Here is a 16,933-nt window from a genome sequence, read left to right on the forward strand (position 1 = left end):
TGGCATCAATAGCCCAAGTTTTGCTGCAGGAGAGAGGCGAGTAGCAAAACAGGTGTGTGAGCAGATAATACAATCTTCCTCCCTAACACCCATGTCACTGAGCCAGGGAGCCGGCAGCCAAGAGATTAAAGCCCTGGCGTTTTCTAACAGTGCCAATCAATATTTATTGTTACAGGAGACAGAGATTACTATCAGCGAGCATACAAGAGAGAATAGATATATAGATATGCTTGTGTGTGTGTGCACGCGTGCATGCACGTGTGTGTGTAAAAGCAAGGCATAACTTATTATTCCTACTTAGATGCAAAGGAAGCAAATAACAACAACAATAATGACAATAATAATACAAGACAGCCTTGGAAAAGGAGTTTTGCTGATTTCTTGTGCTGAGAAGTTGCTCCTTTGGCAAGAGGCTCACTTAGTCTCCATGTGTCCACCCCGCTGAGGTTTTGATGTTCCACTTTCATCAAGAATATTGAGCATGAAATCCCAACATTATGTGGGCTGTCTGGTGACAGCTGATGAAGAGATGGAGTGTGGAGTAGAAGAATGCCAGGGATGCCTGCCTCCACTGCCCAGGGACAAAGCGCTGGCTTAATTGGGGCCCTGGGAACCACGACAGCCCAAGGGAGCAGAGCAGGGGACATCTGGGCCCTCTGCCACCCATCACCATTCGAGGCCTGACTTAGCAGCCAGGTTAGGGGTGTGAGGGAGGCTGAGGGCGCATCACCCTTCAGGGCAGTAGAGAGCTGGAGATTCCAGTGCTGTTGACCTTGGCAGGAGGGGCAGACCAACACATGCCCAGGCTCTTGAACTTAGTGAATGAGGATGCTGAGAGCTGTGGGATTTGCCTTCCAGCTGCAAATTCTGAGCTCCAAAAACTGGCTCACAGAGCTTGCTGCACTGGCCATAGGAACCCACTTACTTGGCCAGTACTGCTGCCACATGGCTAAACCTGAGGCTTTTCTAGAGGAGCCAGGCCTGGGCTCTCCATACCACTAAGGCTCGCAGTGTCCTTGAAGGGCATCAAGTCCATTTCTGAGCTTTCAGGCCCTATGTCATTTGTCCAGTCCCAGACTTAAGAGGGCTCAAGGCATCCTTGGCTTAAAGATGCCTCGGAGTGCTGTCTGGGGTTGGCAACATGACATTTCCTGGTGACTTATTAGGAATGCAGAGTTTCAGGCTCAGACCTACTGAATTGAAATTCTCATTGAAACAAAATCTCCAGTTGATTTGCCTTTACATTAAAGTTGGAGAAGCCCTGCTCTAGATGACTGGGTTTCATCTAGAATCCTTTGGGGATCCATTTGAAAATGCTGATGTCTAGGCCATATCCCCACCTGAAAAAATGCAAGTCTCTGGGGATGGAGCCTGAGTACAGGTGCTTTGAAACACCTCACCTCTGATTCTAATGTGCAGTTGAGGTTGAGCACCCATTCAGACGCATCCCTGGCTTCGGAGTCAGGCAGTCCTTCCAGCTGTCTAACCCACAGACCTCCTCTTGTGACTTTAACCCATAGGCTCTTCCTCAGTCAGGAGAGACAGGGAACAGAAATACACCCTCTCTCTAAGAACCATTCTGAGGCCTACGTGACATTCACGTGCATGACCACCATTCCTCCTGCGGACTCATTTCTGTAACAAACCCTGGCAGAGTAGCAGAGAATCAAAAGAACAGGGAAACCTTGCACCTTCAGAGCTTGCCTTGCTCTCGTGTTCAAAGGGTACTGACCCCCAACCAGGGCTGCCCACACCCTTGGGTGCTCTCCCACCTGGGAGTGCAGCAAGTTAAGTGCACTCATCTGTCATGCCTTTCCTCTACCTCCTTATTGGAGACCCCAATTCTTTAGGCTAATAGGACTAAAGACGGACAGATTAACTCCACCATTTTCCCACGTACAGAAAAGCTGCTCTGCTGGCCTACAGCTTGAGGGTCTCGAGAGGAGAAGGTGCCGACTTAATTCTAGGTGTTCCTCAAGAAAATAACTAGAGCCGAAGGGTGACTATTATAAGGAGGGAAACTGCCGCATCATTTTCTGAAAGGGCTTTCCTAAAAGTCACAGGTGTTGCAGGTATCTCACAATAGCAAGGTCTGCATGTGAGGCAATGAGTGCTGACACCTGGGAGGGAAACCAGAGCCTGTTGCATCCAATGAGAGTTGTGGTAGGGGCTGAAGCCCCTCGACAGTCTCCAGCTCTGAGCACTTAGAGGATCAATTGTCAAAAAAAGGGTGACACAATTTGCAATTGCAAAAATGTGGAACCAACCCAAATGCCCATAAGCATAAGAAACTGTGAGGTATATATATATACACACACACACATCAGTACACATGTATGTGTGTGTGTGTGTGTGTATATATATATATATATATGTATATGTATATAATGGAATACTACTTAGCCATAAAAAGGAATGAATGAGTGGCATTCATAGCAACCCAGATGGGATTGGAGACAATTATTCTAAGTGAAGTAACTCAGGAATGGAAAACCAAACATCGTATGTTCTCACTCAGAAATGGGAGCTAAGCTATGAGGACGCAAATGCATAAAAATAACAAAATGAATTTGGGGATTTGGGGGAAAGGGTGGGAAGGAGGCGAGGGATGAAAGACTACGAGTTGGGTGCAGTGTATACTGCTCAGGAGACAGGTGCACCGAAATCTCACGAATCACCCCTGAAGGACTTACTCATGTAACAAAATACCACCTGTTCTGCAAAAACCTAGGGAAATAAAAAATTTTTAAAAAGGGGTGACAGGAGTGATTAGGCAAAGGGCTTGTTCTAGAGAAGCTTGGAAGGTCTTAATATCTGGAGCAAGTCTACAGTAGAGGAAAAGGAAAGGCAGTCTAGGTTCTAGTTTTCACACTGCCACTGACTGGCTGGACGGTATGACCTTGGGCAAATGTATTCCCATCTTGAGCATCAATCCAGGGAACTAAACTTGATGGGTTCAAGAGGGCCTACCAGCCAGAGCTACCATTTTGAACACTCTAGCGGGTGCCACTCACGTAGACCACAGTCTAGCCTGTGATTATATATCTGCTACATACTTTGCAGGGCACAGTGCAAAATACAAATGCAAGGCCTCTAGATTAAGAAAAAAAAATTACTAAGAATTTCAGCCAAGTGCAGTGGCTTACACTTGTAATCCCAGCACTTTGGGAGCGAGGCAGGTGGATGGCTTGAGCCCAGGAATTTGAGACCAGCCTGAGGAACATAGCAAAACTCCATCTCTACAAAAAATATAAAATTTACCTGGCATGTGGCATATGCCTGTAGTCCCAGCTACTGGGGCAGCTGAGGTGGTGTGAGGATCACCTGAGCCCAGGAGACCGAGGCTGCAGTGAGCCGAAATCACGCCATTTTAGCTTCAGCGACAGAGTGAGATCCTGTTTCCAAAAAAAAAAAAAAAAAAGGAATTTCAAAGTGAGAACAGCAGAGCATTAAAGCAAGTGTGTGACCTTGTGGATTGCACTGGTGGCATGTCTGTGAGGCTGGCCCTGATTATGCGAGTGCAAGCTGAAGGGGCAGTAAGACAGACATGGGGGCTTATACCTTAGCATTGTCCCTGCTCCCACCCTGCTCCCCTTGGGCCTGGCAGCCCTCAGATGAAGCCCTTGTCTATTTAGTTAGAGGGTGGGCGGAAAGCCCAGAGAAGCCAGGGGCCTGTTGACCCTGGAGAACTGAATTAGGAGGAAATGATTTGAGAGGTAATCAATATGCTCAATTGCAGTTCATTACCATCTAATGAGTCCTCTAACAGTTCAGCCTCCACTGGGGCCCAGTCAGCACTGTCACCTCTCCATGCTCCTGCTCCCCTGTGTCATTTGTTCTCCTAGGGGGCTGATCCCAGGTGTGAGACAGTGAGCGATGCGGGGCAGCGAGGAAGGGGAAGGGAGCACCAGACGACTGACTGCAGGCTGCAGCTGAAAGGGCCCTTGGGGTCCTTCCAGTCCAGCCTCTTCATGGCACAGGTAAGGAAACAGAGGCCTGGAGAGGGAAAGGAATGTATCTGAAATCAGACAGTGAGTCCAGCTGGAAAAACCAGAATTGGAATTGGGTTCCACTAATCCTTCACCCAGGGCTGTCTTCCCACTTGCTTTGACAGCACAAGCCCCAAGCTTGCACCCCAGCCTTGCCATATGCTGGCTGTGCCCCCTGACTTTTCAAAACCTCAGCTCCCCATCTATAAAATGAAGGCATTACTACCCATTCTACAAGTCTAGAGTATGGTTTAAGTGAGATAACAGAAGTGAAAAGCACTTTGTAAAGTGCAAGGAGCTCTTCAAACAGAAGACATCCATGCATTCACCATTTCCCAAGGCCCTGCTTTTGTGCAGGCGCTGCACTCTAATGCTGGGAGCCAAGCAAGAGCTCTGACAGAGTCCCTGACCTCCCTCGGGGAGACTTCTTCTGTGTAGAGCGCAGCCTCCTGGGAGTTGAGGGAGAGACAGCCAGCGAAGACTTCATGGAGGAGGTTACCGGGGAGGAACAGGAAGTAGCATGGGGTTTTAAGTGAGGAATGGCATAATCATATGTTTGACAACATTTGCATAGCACTTACTATATGTTAGACCCTGTTCTAAGCACCTTCCAAATATTAACTCATTCAATCCAAACAACAAGCCTATGAAGTTTCCTAGGGAAACTGAAGCCCAGAAGTAAAATGACTCAATCAGGTCACAAAGCTAGTAAGTGGCAGAACTAAGAATCAAATTCAAAAAAGCCCACGTTGAGGAAGAGGTGATGGACCGGCAGTTTGGATGCAGGAGAATGGACTTTGTGATATTTTAACTTCATCTTCAGATGGGATGACTGTCGTTCTCTGTGGACACACACCAGTGAATTTGCATTGGTCAAAGTCCACATTTAGAGTTAACCTTCACTCTAATTTTTTAGAGTCCAGAGAATCGGTAATAATGATTGTCTTGATCCTTTCGGGATTCATTTTCCTTCTTTGGGTTAAAGGAGATGAAAATATTTTACCCCCAAATATATCTGACATTTTGAGGTGGCTGTCAGGGGGCCAGCAAGCAGAAGCGTCCCTGCAAAGCTGCCTTTTGTGGGGGCGATTTGCATCTGTGGAGAATCTGCATTGATGCAGCCAGGCCTTCCCTCATCAGGATCTGGGAAAGATGAACCGAGAGGCTCACACGTTAAAGATCTGAAAGAAGCATTCACTGTCTATTCTCTCTGAGGGCTGCTCCCTGTGAGCGTTCATCTACCTAAGGAGACCACCTTTGCCCGCCAGGCCTCCTCTTCTCCCCCTCCCATAACCCGTCCTGCCACCATAACCTGATTTACCACCATGACCTGTTTCTGGCCATGCCTCAAGGGAGCTCCCATTCTTCCTGTAACCTCAGATGGTATAAAAGCTTCTGCACCCCATTGTGGGATTGGGTAATCACTCTGTGATGCTCCCGGTGTACACATGTACACATGAGTAAATTGTATGCCCTTCCTCCCCATTAGCCTGGCTTTTATCAGTTGATATTTCGGCAAACCTTCAGAGGGTCAAGGGGATGTTTTTCCTTAGCCCCTCCAGGGTAAAATATCCAGCCTGCCTGGCCACAGGTGTGAGCATGTGGCTTAAGCCAGCCTATCAGTATCCTTTCCTGAGACTCTCCTAATCCGTGGTGTTGGGAAAAGCTCTGCTTCCTTGCTGCTACCAAACCTGTAAGAATGCAAGTACTGCTTCTACCCCTTCCTGGCCCTGTGACAGCTGTGCCTAGAGCTAAGCCTCCTCATCTCCAGGCTACCTGCTCCACCCAGGGGTGCAAGCCTCCCTGATACCTGGAAGACCCTCTTCAGACCACCCTCTCCCTCATCTACATCCAATTTGTCACCAAATTTCTTAGATTCCACCACCTCAGTATGTCTTGAATCCTCTGCTTCTTTCTTTCCCCACTGCCTCGGTAGGAGTACAGACCCTTGTCACCTCTCTCTTGGATGACTGTAATCAACTTCCAGCTGCTCTCTCTGATATTCTAACTCCCTGTAATATATCCTCTGCTCAGTGGCCAGAGGGCTCTGGTAAGTCATATGGATCTGATCACAACTGACACCTGTGACCAGCACACTAGAGTTCTCACATCTTGGGCCTTTGCCATACAACTTCCTGTTCCTGGAGTGACAGTGAATGAAGGTGCCTTGCAAACGTCTACTTTTTTGATGGCTGTCTTAGTCAGTTTGGGCTGCGATAACAAAGTACCATAGACTGGGTGGCTTAGAAACAAGAGAAGTTTATTTCTTACAGTTCTGGAGGCTGGAAGTCTGAGATCAGGGTGACAGTGTGTTCAGGTTTTAGTGAGGGTCCTCTTCAGACTGCTTACTTTCACTTCATGTTGTATCCTCACATGGCGGACAGAGAACTAGATAATTTTTGGGGGTCTCTTTTATAAGGGTGCTAATCTCATTTATGAGGGCTGCAATCGCATGAGCTAATCACCTCCCAAAGGTTCCTACCTCCTAATACCATCACCTTAGGGATTAGATCGAAACACATGAATTTGGGGGGATACAAACATTCAACCCGTAATAACCCCTGATTCAAATATGGCAGTTTCTTGAACTCCTTTGACTGGCTGATAGTGGCTCCTCTTCGGGCTTCCACCTGGGTAACATTCACCAATAATGTTTTCGCGAATTCCTTTCTAGTCTTTTTTTTTGAGACGGAGTCTCCCTCTGTTGCCAGAGTGCAGTGGTGCCATCTTGGCTCACCACAACCTCCACCTCCCAGATTCAAGCAATTCTCCTGCCTCAGCCTCCCAAGTAGCTGGGACTACAGGCACATGCCATCATGGCCAGCTTATTTTTGTATTTTTAGTAGAGAACAGGGTTTCACTACGTTGGTCAGGCTGGTTTCAAACTCCTGACCTCATAATTCTCCTGCCTTGGTCTCCCAAAGTGCTGGGATTAGAGGTGTGAGCCACCGCACTTGGCCTCCCTTCTAGTGTTAAAAAGAAAAAAAATTGAAGTCATAACTTAGTATTGTTTTGTGTTCTTTTTCTTTTTTAAAAAATTATTTATTTGAGACAGGGTCTTGCTCTATCACCCAGGCTGGGCGTACAGTGGCACAACAAGGCTCACTGCAGGCTCAAACTCCTGGGCTCAAACAATCCTCCTGCCTCAGCCTGTTTAGTAGCTAGTACTACAAACTCAAGCCACCATGCCTGGCTAGTTAAAAAAAAATCATAGAGACAGGACTTCACTAGGTCGCCCAAGTTGCTCTCAAACTCCTTGCCTTAAGCGAGGCCTTTACCTCAGTTTCCAAAAGTTCTGGGATTACAGGTGTAAGCCTTTGTGCTTGACCTTGTGTTCTTTTTCACTTCACAATATCTCATTAGCATCCCTCTACATAATCAGGAATGCTTGAAATCAAAATTGTGAATGGCTGCCTAGCCATCTGGCTGGATGTGCCACGCACTTAGGACTTGTATATCTCCAAGTTCCCCAGCCTCCCATGAGCACTCAACATCCAAATGGCCCAAGTCCGAGAGCCCACCTGGGTGTCCGGAGGAAGGCTAGAGCCCTCCCTGAGTTTACAATGCTCCCACTCCAGGGATTCTGTTGTTTTGCTTGTCCTTTCTCACCTGCAGCCCCCAGCCAGTGCTCTGGGGTTCTCCCTGTTCCCTTCTGGTGCCCTCGTTGCCCCTTTCTCTCCGTGTTTCTGTAGCTATTTCTGAGACCCTCAGTGTCTGTGTAGACTACAGCCTCTGTCTTAATTTCCCAACATACAGCTGAGTTTGTAAGTCATGACTTACTGAGTTTCTGATGGCTTGCCGGTAACACAGAGTGGTGTTCCCCATAGCAGTTCATTGCAAACCTCCTTCACCACTTGCCATATTCATGTTCCACCTGTCCTAGCATGTACTCTAGTATTGGTCTTTCTAGCTTCTCCCGCCCCATCCACCTGCCTTTTTGCTTGAGTTTCATCCTAAGCAAGTATTTAATTTCTTTTTTCTTTTTGTTTCTTTTTTTTTTTTTTTGAGACTCGCTCTGTCACCAGGCTGGAGTACAGTGGCATGATCTTGGCTCACTGCAACCTCCGCCTCCCAGGTTCAAGTGATTCTCTTGCCTCAGCCTCCCGAGTAGCTGGGACTACAGGCGCGCCACCACGCCCAACTAATTTTTGTATTTTCAGTAAAGACGGGTTTCACCATGTTGGCGAGGATGGTCCCGATCTCTTGACCTCGTGATCCACCCGCCTCAGCCTCCCAAAGTGCTGGGATTACAGGCAAGAGCCACCGCGCCCGGCTGCAAGTATTAAATTTCTTTTTCCTCCACGGCCTACCTAAAATCCTCTCCGGTACAGAACTTCTCTTGGGGTAACACTGGCATGGGGAATTACCATTGATAGCGGCCTCATTTGCTCCGAGTCTTTGCCCTTTCCCAGGGCTCACTGTTGGCGGTCATGGTCTTTAATCCAGACTGCCGCCTTGTTGCTGGGACCCTGTCCTCCTCAAACCCAAACCTCTTTTCTTCTGTCCTTTCTATTCCCATGCCAGGGCTGTCATCGACCCCCCGCCCCACCTGCCCCCATGCTGTCGCAAAGCCTGGCCAAAGGAAGCTGAAAATCATTTAACATCACAAGAGATTCTGCGGAGATGCCGCCCAGCCCACAAAGAAGACGGCCTTTTACATTATTAAACAGAATGCTTAACATCGATGCTTACCGCATCTGCATATGGAGTCAGGGCCTCCCCAAGACAATGAATAGGTACTTGAGGTACATCTGCATGACCAAGAGGTCTCGCCTGCGGGTCCCTAGCGGAACAAAGGCACCGTCTGCCCCTAGGACAAATTTTAGCGGCTCCCCTTAGAGACCCGGGCAACGCACTACCCGCGGCTTAAAAAAGAAATAGCGGTTTTGTCTCCTGCCTCCAGCCTTTGAGGATTCAGAAATGTTAAGGTCCAGTCTCCGAGGTCGCGGTAGCACAGTTTTAACACTTCCCGCATTCGATCCAGTTATTTGCTTTTATAAATAACACCCGGGGTGGGGGGACATTTGGGGCATAAATTTTTACTCACATCCACAATTTCTCTAGGACAAATACCTAGAAGTGCAATTTCTCGGTCACACGATGTGCATTTTTAAAAAGCTTTTATTATTTCTTGTCAAACAGCTCTTCCAACGGCCGAAGCGATTCGCGGCCCGACCCCCTCCCCCGCACCCCTCCCCCGCACCCCTCCCCGCAGTGACCGCCTTACAAAACCCTCCGCAGCATCAAGTGTTATCATTTTTAATCCCTGCTAATTTGATAGGCCAAATATGGTATCTCATTGTTGCTTTAATTTGCATTTCTTTGCTTTCTAGTGGGGTTGAACATCTTTTCATATGTTTATTGGCCATTATTTTGTGAATTGCCAGCTCATTGGGGCCTTGTTTTCTTCATCCCTTGTCTTCTCCAAAGCCCAGGGCTAGCCATGAATTAAACACACCATACATTATTTTTAATTAATCTTCCTTAAACACAGCTCTGATCATGTTACTCCCCTACTTACAAAACCTCTGATGGCTCAGTATTGCCGACAGGATTACGTCCAAATTCTTTAGCCTGGTTTTCAGGGCCAGTCACAGTCGGCCCCAGTTTAGCTCCTCCCCTGTCCCCCGCACCCATATCCACTCTCTCTGCCACGGTGGACTATCTGATGCTTCCCACCTCTGTGCTTTGCCCATGCCACTGGCATTGCCCTCATCCATCCTTAGAGACACAGCTGAAATGTCACTTTCTATTGGGCGATTTCCTACTAGCCCCAGATTAGATGGCTTTCCCGCCTCCTCTCTCTACTGTTGGCAGCACAGGTTTGGGCGTCTGGCTCTTCCTCTCCTTCTTTGGACTGTGAGGTCTTGAGTGGGCTGAGGTGGGGGACAGGGATCAGTCTCTTTCCAGTCTGTGGCCTCAGAACTTGACTGGTAAGATGAGGGGAGGGATAATCACAAGCATCACTTCTCACAGGCCCGGTGATGTGCTAGATGCTTCATGGCTGCACATACATGTGAATATATGATGGAAGAGGAAAAAAAAACAGTTTTAACCCAAACAACTAAAGTCACTTCTAGCATCCAAGGGGTTGAGACAAAATTCACATGGAATGGAGATGGGAGGATACATCTCTGCACAGCTGCCTTTCCCTCTACAGCGAAGAGAAAGGGTGAGAGAGAAAGGAAGTGGTCCAGTGTTAAATAGAGCATGATGGTGAATTTGGAAAGGTAGAAAGGCATTCTGGGAGGTGGGTGGGGGCAGGGGCTGGATAAGGTCGAATTATTCAGCATAATGAAGTGGGAGGGAAGGTGTAGATATATGTATATTTGAGTTGCCATAGGGTAGCAAAGGGTGGGGAGCAGAGAGCTGGCCAAGCAGGGTAGAGCTTACCTAGATGGTGAGAAACACTCAGGAAAATTTTCAAAGAACAGTGTCTAAAACTCACTTTAAAATTGACAGTGATTCTATGACGTAAGCTCCTCTGTCTTATCCAGACTGCGGTCAAGTTGCCCCCCACCCCACACACACACCCTGGCAAGAGTGCATTCCCTGAGAGGGAGCCTGGAGACAGCACCTGCGGGGCGGTGAGGCAATCTATAGAGAAACCTCTCAGGGCCGCAGGCTCAGAGCCAGAGGGCATTGGGAGAAGCAGCCTATCTGCCAGTTTCCTGCCTATGAACTGACACTTGAGTACTTTCCTTCAAATCTTAGGAAAGCTACCTAAGTTGAGACAGAAATACCCATACCTCTCTTGTGTGCCCCCAGCAACCCCAGGTATGGAGAGGTCTGCCATCCTACAGATGCTGAAATGAAGGCACTGGTGGGAAGCAGTCGGCTGGGGTGCCTGATTCCAATGCCAGTGCTGCTACTGCTGTGCTTTGCTGTTGGTGTCTAGCACCATGCCTGGCACAGCATCAGTATGCAATACATGTTTGTTGATTGAATTCAATCTGTTGCAACCAGCGTTTTCTCCTCTGTCGATTGTGCTCCTGGGTGTGTGGACAAGGTATTGAGGGGTTTGGAGATAGAGGTGCAGATGCTATAAGGGATGATTCCTGCTCTGTCTGGGCATATATAGGCAAATAGGGAAAATCTGAACATATAAATGGTGAGCAAACAATCCCCAGCAGCAACGATAATAACAGGTACCATTTACTCAGTGTTTATTGTAAGCCATGTCCTGTTCCAAGTGCTTGTCTTTTTTCTTTTTCTTTCTTTTTTTTCCTTTTTTGAGACAGAGTCTCACTCTGTCGCCCAGGCTGGAGTGCAGTGACATGATCTTGGCTCACTGCAACCTCTGTCTCTCGGGTTCCAGCGATTCTCCTACCTCAGCCTCCCGAGTAGCTGGGATTACAAGCACCTGCTACCGTGCCCAACTAATTTTTGTATTTTTAGTAGAAACAGGGTTTCACCATGTTGGCTAGGCTGGTCTTGAACTCCTGACCTCAGGTGATCCACCCATCTCGGCCTCCCAACATGCTGGAATTACAGGCATGAGCCATCGCACCCAGCCCCAAGTGCTTTTCCTAGATTATCCCATTTAATCCTTATAACAACTCCATGAGAAAGAAAATGGGTCATAGAGAAGGTGAAAAACCTTGCCTAGGGTCACGCAGCTAATAAGTAGCTAAGCCGAAACTCAAATCCAAGCAGTCTAATTACAATTCCACACTTCTAAACTCTAACCTTGGTGCTCTGCTGCCTCCCTCAACACCCTAGCTGGGATGCCAGGTACATGATGTTGAAGGCTAAAGGTCACAGGAAGTTGGAGAGGACTGGGGTGGCCAGGGAGGGCTTTGCCAGCTCTATTGGACCTTACCTGGGCCTTGAAGACTGGGGAGGCTTGGGACAGGAGAGGTGGAAGGGCACTCCAAGCAGGAATGGATGTGGTTGGAGCCTGGATATTCCAAGACTAGAGTCAATGAGCAACACCTCATGGCAGATGTGTTTTGTGTGACCCAGCACAAAATTTCACAAAAATCTGAATGATTTGACAACATTAAAAAAAATCTAGCGATTTTGCCTTCTAGTTTTGGATTTCTGGCTTCTCTGGATAAATTAGAGGATCTGGCAATATTGGGCCCTGTCATAGTCTGAATGTTTGTATTCTCCCCAAAGTTAATATATTGAAATCCTAGCCCCCAAAATGATGGCATTATGAAATGGGGTCTTCGGGAGCTGATCGGTCATGGGAGTATAGTCCTTATGAATGAGATCAGTGCCCTTCTAAAAAAGACTCCAGAGACACCTTCGCCCCTTCTGCTATTAAGGTTACAGTGAGAAGATGGCCAACTAGGGAGCAGGCCCTCACCAGAAACCGAATCTGCCAGCACCTTGATCTTGGACTTCCCAGCCTCCAGAATTGTGAGAAATAAATTTCCATTGTTTATAAGTCACCCAGTCTATGATTGGTGGGAATTGAGGAATGTCACCCCTTGTAAATGAAGCATGCCACTCCCATTCTCCATGCTCTGCCCTAGTCCTGATTGCATCTGCAACTCAGTTCACATCCCTCCCTTCCCTTCCCTTTCCTTCCCTACCCAGCCTCTGCACGCCAATGATTTTTGTGACCTCCACGCAGACCAAGACTGTTGGAGGACAGTGAGGAGCCCTGGATGCTCAAGGCATGTCAAATGGTAGCTGCCTGCCGGGAGACGAAGGTTTCCTGCAGAAGCAATGGGGAGAGGGTTAGAAAGGGCAGTTGGAGCCTGACTGCACAAGATCGTGTCTCCTATGCTGAAGAATTGTGACTTTACTGACAGGCAATAGGGAGGAATGTTGGGAGGGAGGAGCGCCACTTGTGGAGGCAGCTGTTGTGATGGTTTCAGCAGGAATGAGATGGTCTCAGCTGAGGCAGGGGTGGGGGCATAGAGGTGGAGGAAAATCTAGGGGTGCAGAGGACATGACCAGAGGGGACTCAACAGTCTGGAGAGTGACCCACTGGCTGGAGTATATGGGAGGGGAAAGCAGGGACAGGCCGCAGTTGTGGTGACTGAGGCTTGCTGGGTTGAGTGAATCATGAGTAGCATGTGCAGTAATTGGACCAGATGGCTACTGCAGGGCACATGGAGGATGAGATGAATCTAGCTTAGCTATGTTGAATTTGAGGTGCTAGAGAGAATTCCAGGTGTCTGCCAGTAGGGGATGTGAGACTGGAGTTTGGCGAAGAGGATGGGCTGGAAAGAAATTTGAGAAGCCTCCTTTCGGAGGTTGCAGTGAGCCGAGATCTCGCCACTGCACCTTAGTCTGGGCAAGAGTGAGACTCCGTCTGGAAAAAAAAAAAAAAAAAAGGAAAGAAAAGAAAAGCCTCTTTTAAGAGGGCAGCAGTGTGGATGCGGGAGTAGAGCGTGTCTTAAGACAGAAACTTTGTGCCAAATCCAGAACCTCAAGGTGGGAGTGGGTGAGGAGTGGGTGAACAGAAGAGTAAGCAGGAATATGTGTGTGTGTGTGTGTGTGTGTGTGTGTGTGTGTTGGTGGAGGGCATCAGCAGAGAGATCAGAGGAGAATCAGGACAATAAGTCTTCATGAAAGCCAACAGAGGAGTTTCAGGAAGGAGTTTGTTGTGTCTACCAGGGCCAGAGGCCCGGAGATGCAGGTGGAGAAGTAGCCAGCGGGGTGGATGATTTCTAATTACAACCTCACTCAGCCTCGTGGTTGAGGATGATTCCCCTTCACCTCCTCACCCTCTGGTGAGGTCCTCTGTGAGTTGAGGGAGGAGTCAGGGATTCTGGGCCATGTGCTTTGAAGGCAAAAGGTCATATAGCTTTGGCCCAAGAAGGATGACTGCTCGTGTCTGGTTCCAGAGCCCTCTCTCAAAACAGGTAAGAAGAGGCCGAGGGGTGCTGGGAACAGCCTTGCTAGCTGTAGCCCAGTGGTTCGCAGCCTTGGTTACACAGGAGAATCATCTGGGGAGCTTTTAAAACATACGAATGTTCAGGCCCCACCCCACACCAATTAAGTCGGAGTCCCTGGGTTTGGGGCCTGGACATTCGTGTGTTTTAAAAGCTCCCCAGGTGATTCTCATGTGCAGCCAGAGCTGAGAACCAGTGATCTAGGTGGTCACTGGACTCAGGTTTGACCCAATACTCCAGCACTTCATGGCAGAGGAGACAGAGGGGGCTGCCTCATGTGTGCGACAGTTGCCCTGCCAGCTCGTTGATTCTACCTATGACACTTAATTGACTCCTTAGTTAGGCATACATGCCTATTGGAAAGCATACATCACAGAAAGAGGATGTGAATTTTGAGATTGTTTTCTCCTACTACTTAACCTAAAATGCATGGATTCCCTTATGCCTCTGGCCTCAAGGTCCCAGTTAGCACTAGAGTTTGCTTCCCAGGGCATATCCACTTCACTCCTGTAAGGGATGCCTGAGGTTCAGCACATTTCAAATCCTGCATGTGATGCTGTCACGGGACATTTGTTTTATTATGAAATATTTCAGACACACAGACAAGACACAACAAAAAAAAATGCCTTAACAGACATCTGTGTACCTATCACCCAGTTTCTGTGAAACCTTAACAGTATTCCACATTTGCTTTATGCCTTCGTTTAGGAATGAAACAATCCAATAGAGATGAGGGTCCTTATGTACTCCTGCCCTGGCCCATTTCCCTTCCTCCCACCCTCCCCAGACATAACCACTCTCCTGAATCTAGCGTGCCTCATTTCCATGCATATTGATCATCAGCCCCATTTGAGAGAAGAGGAAACTGAGGCTCAGGGAAGTAAAGGAATTTTCCCCTGAGTTACACAAATTTATAGTAGGTAGTAGAGTCCAGAAGCCCCAGGACAAGGTACCAGGCAGTCACCTCCCAGCATGCTGGCCCTGCAGTGCCCCCATCTGGGGACCTCCCACCCCATCATTCTGTCAACACCTCCTTTACAGGCAGGGCTGGGCCACACCAGGCCCAGCACGGCCCAGGACCAAGCAGAAATTGTGGCCTTCTCCTCACAGCTCCTGGTTCCTGCCCTGCTTAAGAGGCCAGTCTTCCCGAGACCCAGGCCAACCCCGCCTCTGTTTCCTCTCTGGGCCACTGTCCAGCCCAGCTCTACCCCACCTCCCCCAAGCCCAAAGCAAAGGGCCTGTCTGTGCAGCCAGATTTCCCCACTAGGCCACTGGGGCCTGGGCTGAGGCAGGGGGGCTGCAATTCTGTTCTGTGGGTCCTCCTGGTTTAATTAGCACGCTGCCTGGAGTAGCAGGCCTAAGAGGTGATGGGCAGGCGCCGAGACACTCTCCCTGGGCCCCAAACCACTGCCTGCCTCCACCTCCCCACTTCCTTGCCAGCAACAGAGAAAGCCTGTGTGCAGTGGAAAGGAAGGCAGTGGCCGACACCTCCACACTGAGGAATTGGGTGGGGAGAGGCAGGCAGCACAGGCATAAACACAGGGAGAGAATTGCTTCCCTTCCACATAAAGGAAGGGGAGGGAGCAGGGGAGGAAATGGCTATTTACGAAGCACCTACTTACAGGCAGCCCCGTTATTCTAGCTGCTCCCCATAGCCACCCCATGTGGGACACAGAGTGCCTTCTTTGGTACAGAGGGAGAAACTAAGGCTGAGAGAGGTGGAGTCAGAGGTCCAAGGCTCACAGCTAAAATGAGGGAAAAGGAATCTGAAGCCAGGTCCACCTGGCTCCACATGCCTTTCCAAGGAAGCAACCTGACTCCACAAACCTCTTCCTTCCCTGGAGGCCTCTTCCTCCAAGAAGTCCTCCTCTTTAGTGGAGGAATGACCAGTTTAGATGGGTAGGCAGAGGTAAAGAGAGTGGATGGACAAGAGGCATAATTTCCTCTTCATCCTGAAGCCCCCAGTTTCACATTGACAAACTTCCACTCTGAAGGCTTCAGGCTGCCAGCTTTTCCTTCCTAGCCTCCAGCCCTGTCCCAGGCAGACCCTGTTTCATCTAGGGACCTTCACCTTAAGGCACTTTCTCCCACATGATTCCACCTTGACCCCTGAGGAGGACCCATATGTTCATAAGCTGCAAGACTAGAGGGCAGCCCAGGGTATCCCAAGATGTGGATTATGGTAAAAACCAGAATACAGCTACCACTTATAGAGAAATTAATATGTGCCAGGCACTGGGTGAAGAACTTGGCGCACATTAACTGCTTTGATCACTACCATGGAGATACTATTATTTCCCCACTTTAAGACCAAGGAATTGAAGCACAGAGAATTAGAGGAAGCTGCTCTGGGTCTATTAGGTGGCTGGGCTCCAAAAAAAAAAAAAAATGCTCTGAGGAACCCTGGAAAACAGGGCTGGCTGGTAAGAGGGAGGAGAGGCTGGCAGTCTCAGAAAAGGGTCTGAGGAACGAGGATGGCCATGGGAGACAACTCCCACAGTCTCTTGGCTCCAGCTGGAAGCTCTCCAGGCTTTGCAGTGGGGCTCCTGCTCTGCCCCTGGAGTGTCTGCCAACTAACCCCTTCCAGAGGGTTCCGCCAAACCACTCCCTCAGGGCTGGTGTTGCTTGGAGCCATCTGCAGCATGTTCTTCTTGCAGAGCTGAGGCTGTGGGGTGAGACACAGCGCAGGCTTCAGTCCCCTGCCCGGCAGCGGCATTGCCTAGGGGAGGCCCAGCAGGTGGCAAGTTCTGAGCAGTTAGACCCTAGCTTGAAGGCTCCACCCATACACCTCCTTTCCATATCTGGGCCTGAGGCCTCTAGGCTCTTAGAGAAAAATTGCTAAAATCAAATTGCAATTAACAGAGGCAATTATCCGCCTATTAGAAAATGTCCCCTGAGCCAGGCCTGTGCTGTGAGTTGCCTGGGCCCCACGGAGCAGCTGGGCCCCAAGGGAGGCCCCAGAGCACGGCAGCAGCCAGGGGTCAGGGGGAGGCAGGCAGCAGACTAGGTCTGGTGAGGGGTGGGAGGCCCTGAAGAGCCCTAGGGGGATCCAATAGAAACATGGGTCTAGCTGTGCTCTGGGAAAGGAGC

This window comes from Aotus nancymaae, unplaced genomic scaffold (assembly GCF_030222135.1).
Source record: "Aotus nancymaae isolate 86718 unplaced genomic scaffold, 86718_ANA_hifiasm-v0.15.2.pri h1tg000081l, whole genome shotgun sequence".
Taxonomy (NCBI): domain Eukaryota; kingdom Metazoa; phylum Chordata; class Mammalia; order Primates; family Aotidae; genus Aotus; species Aotus nancymaae.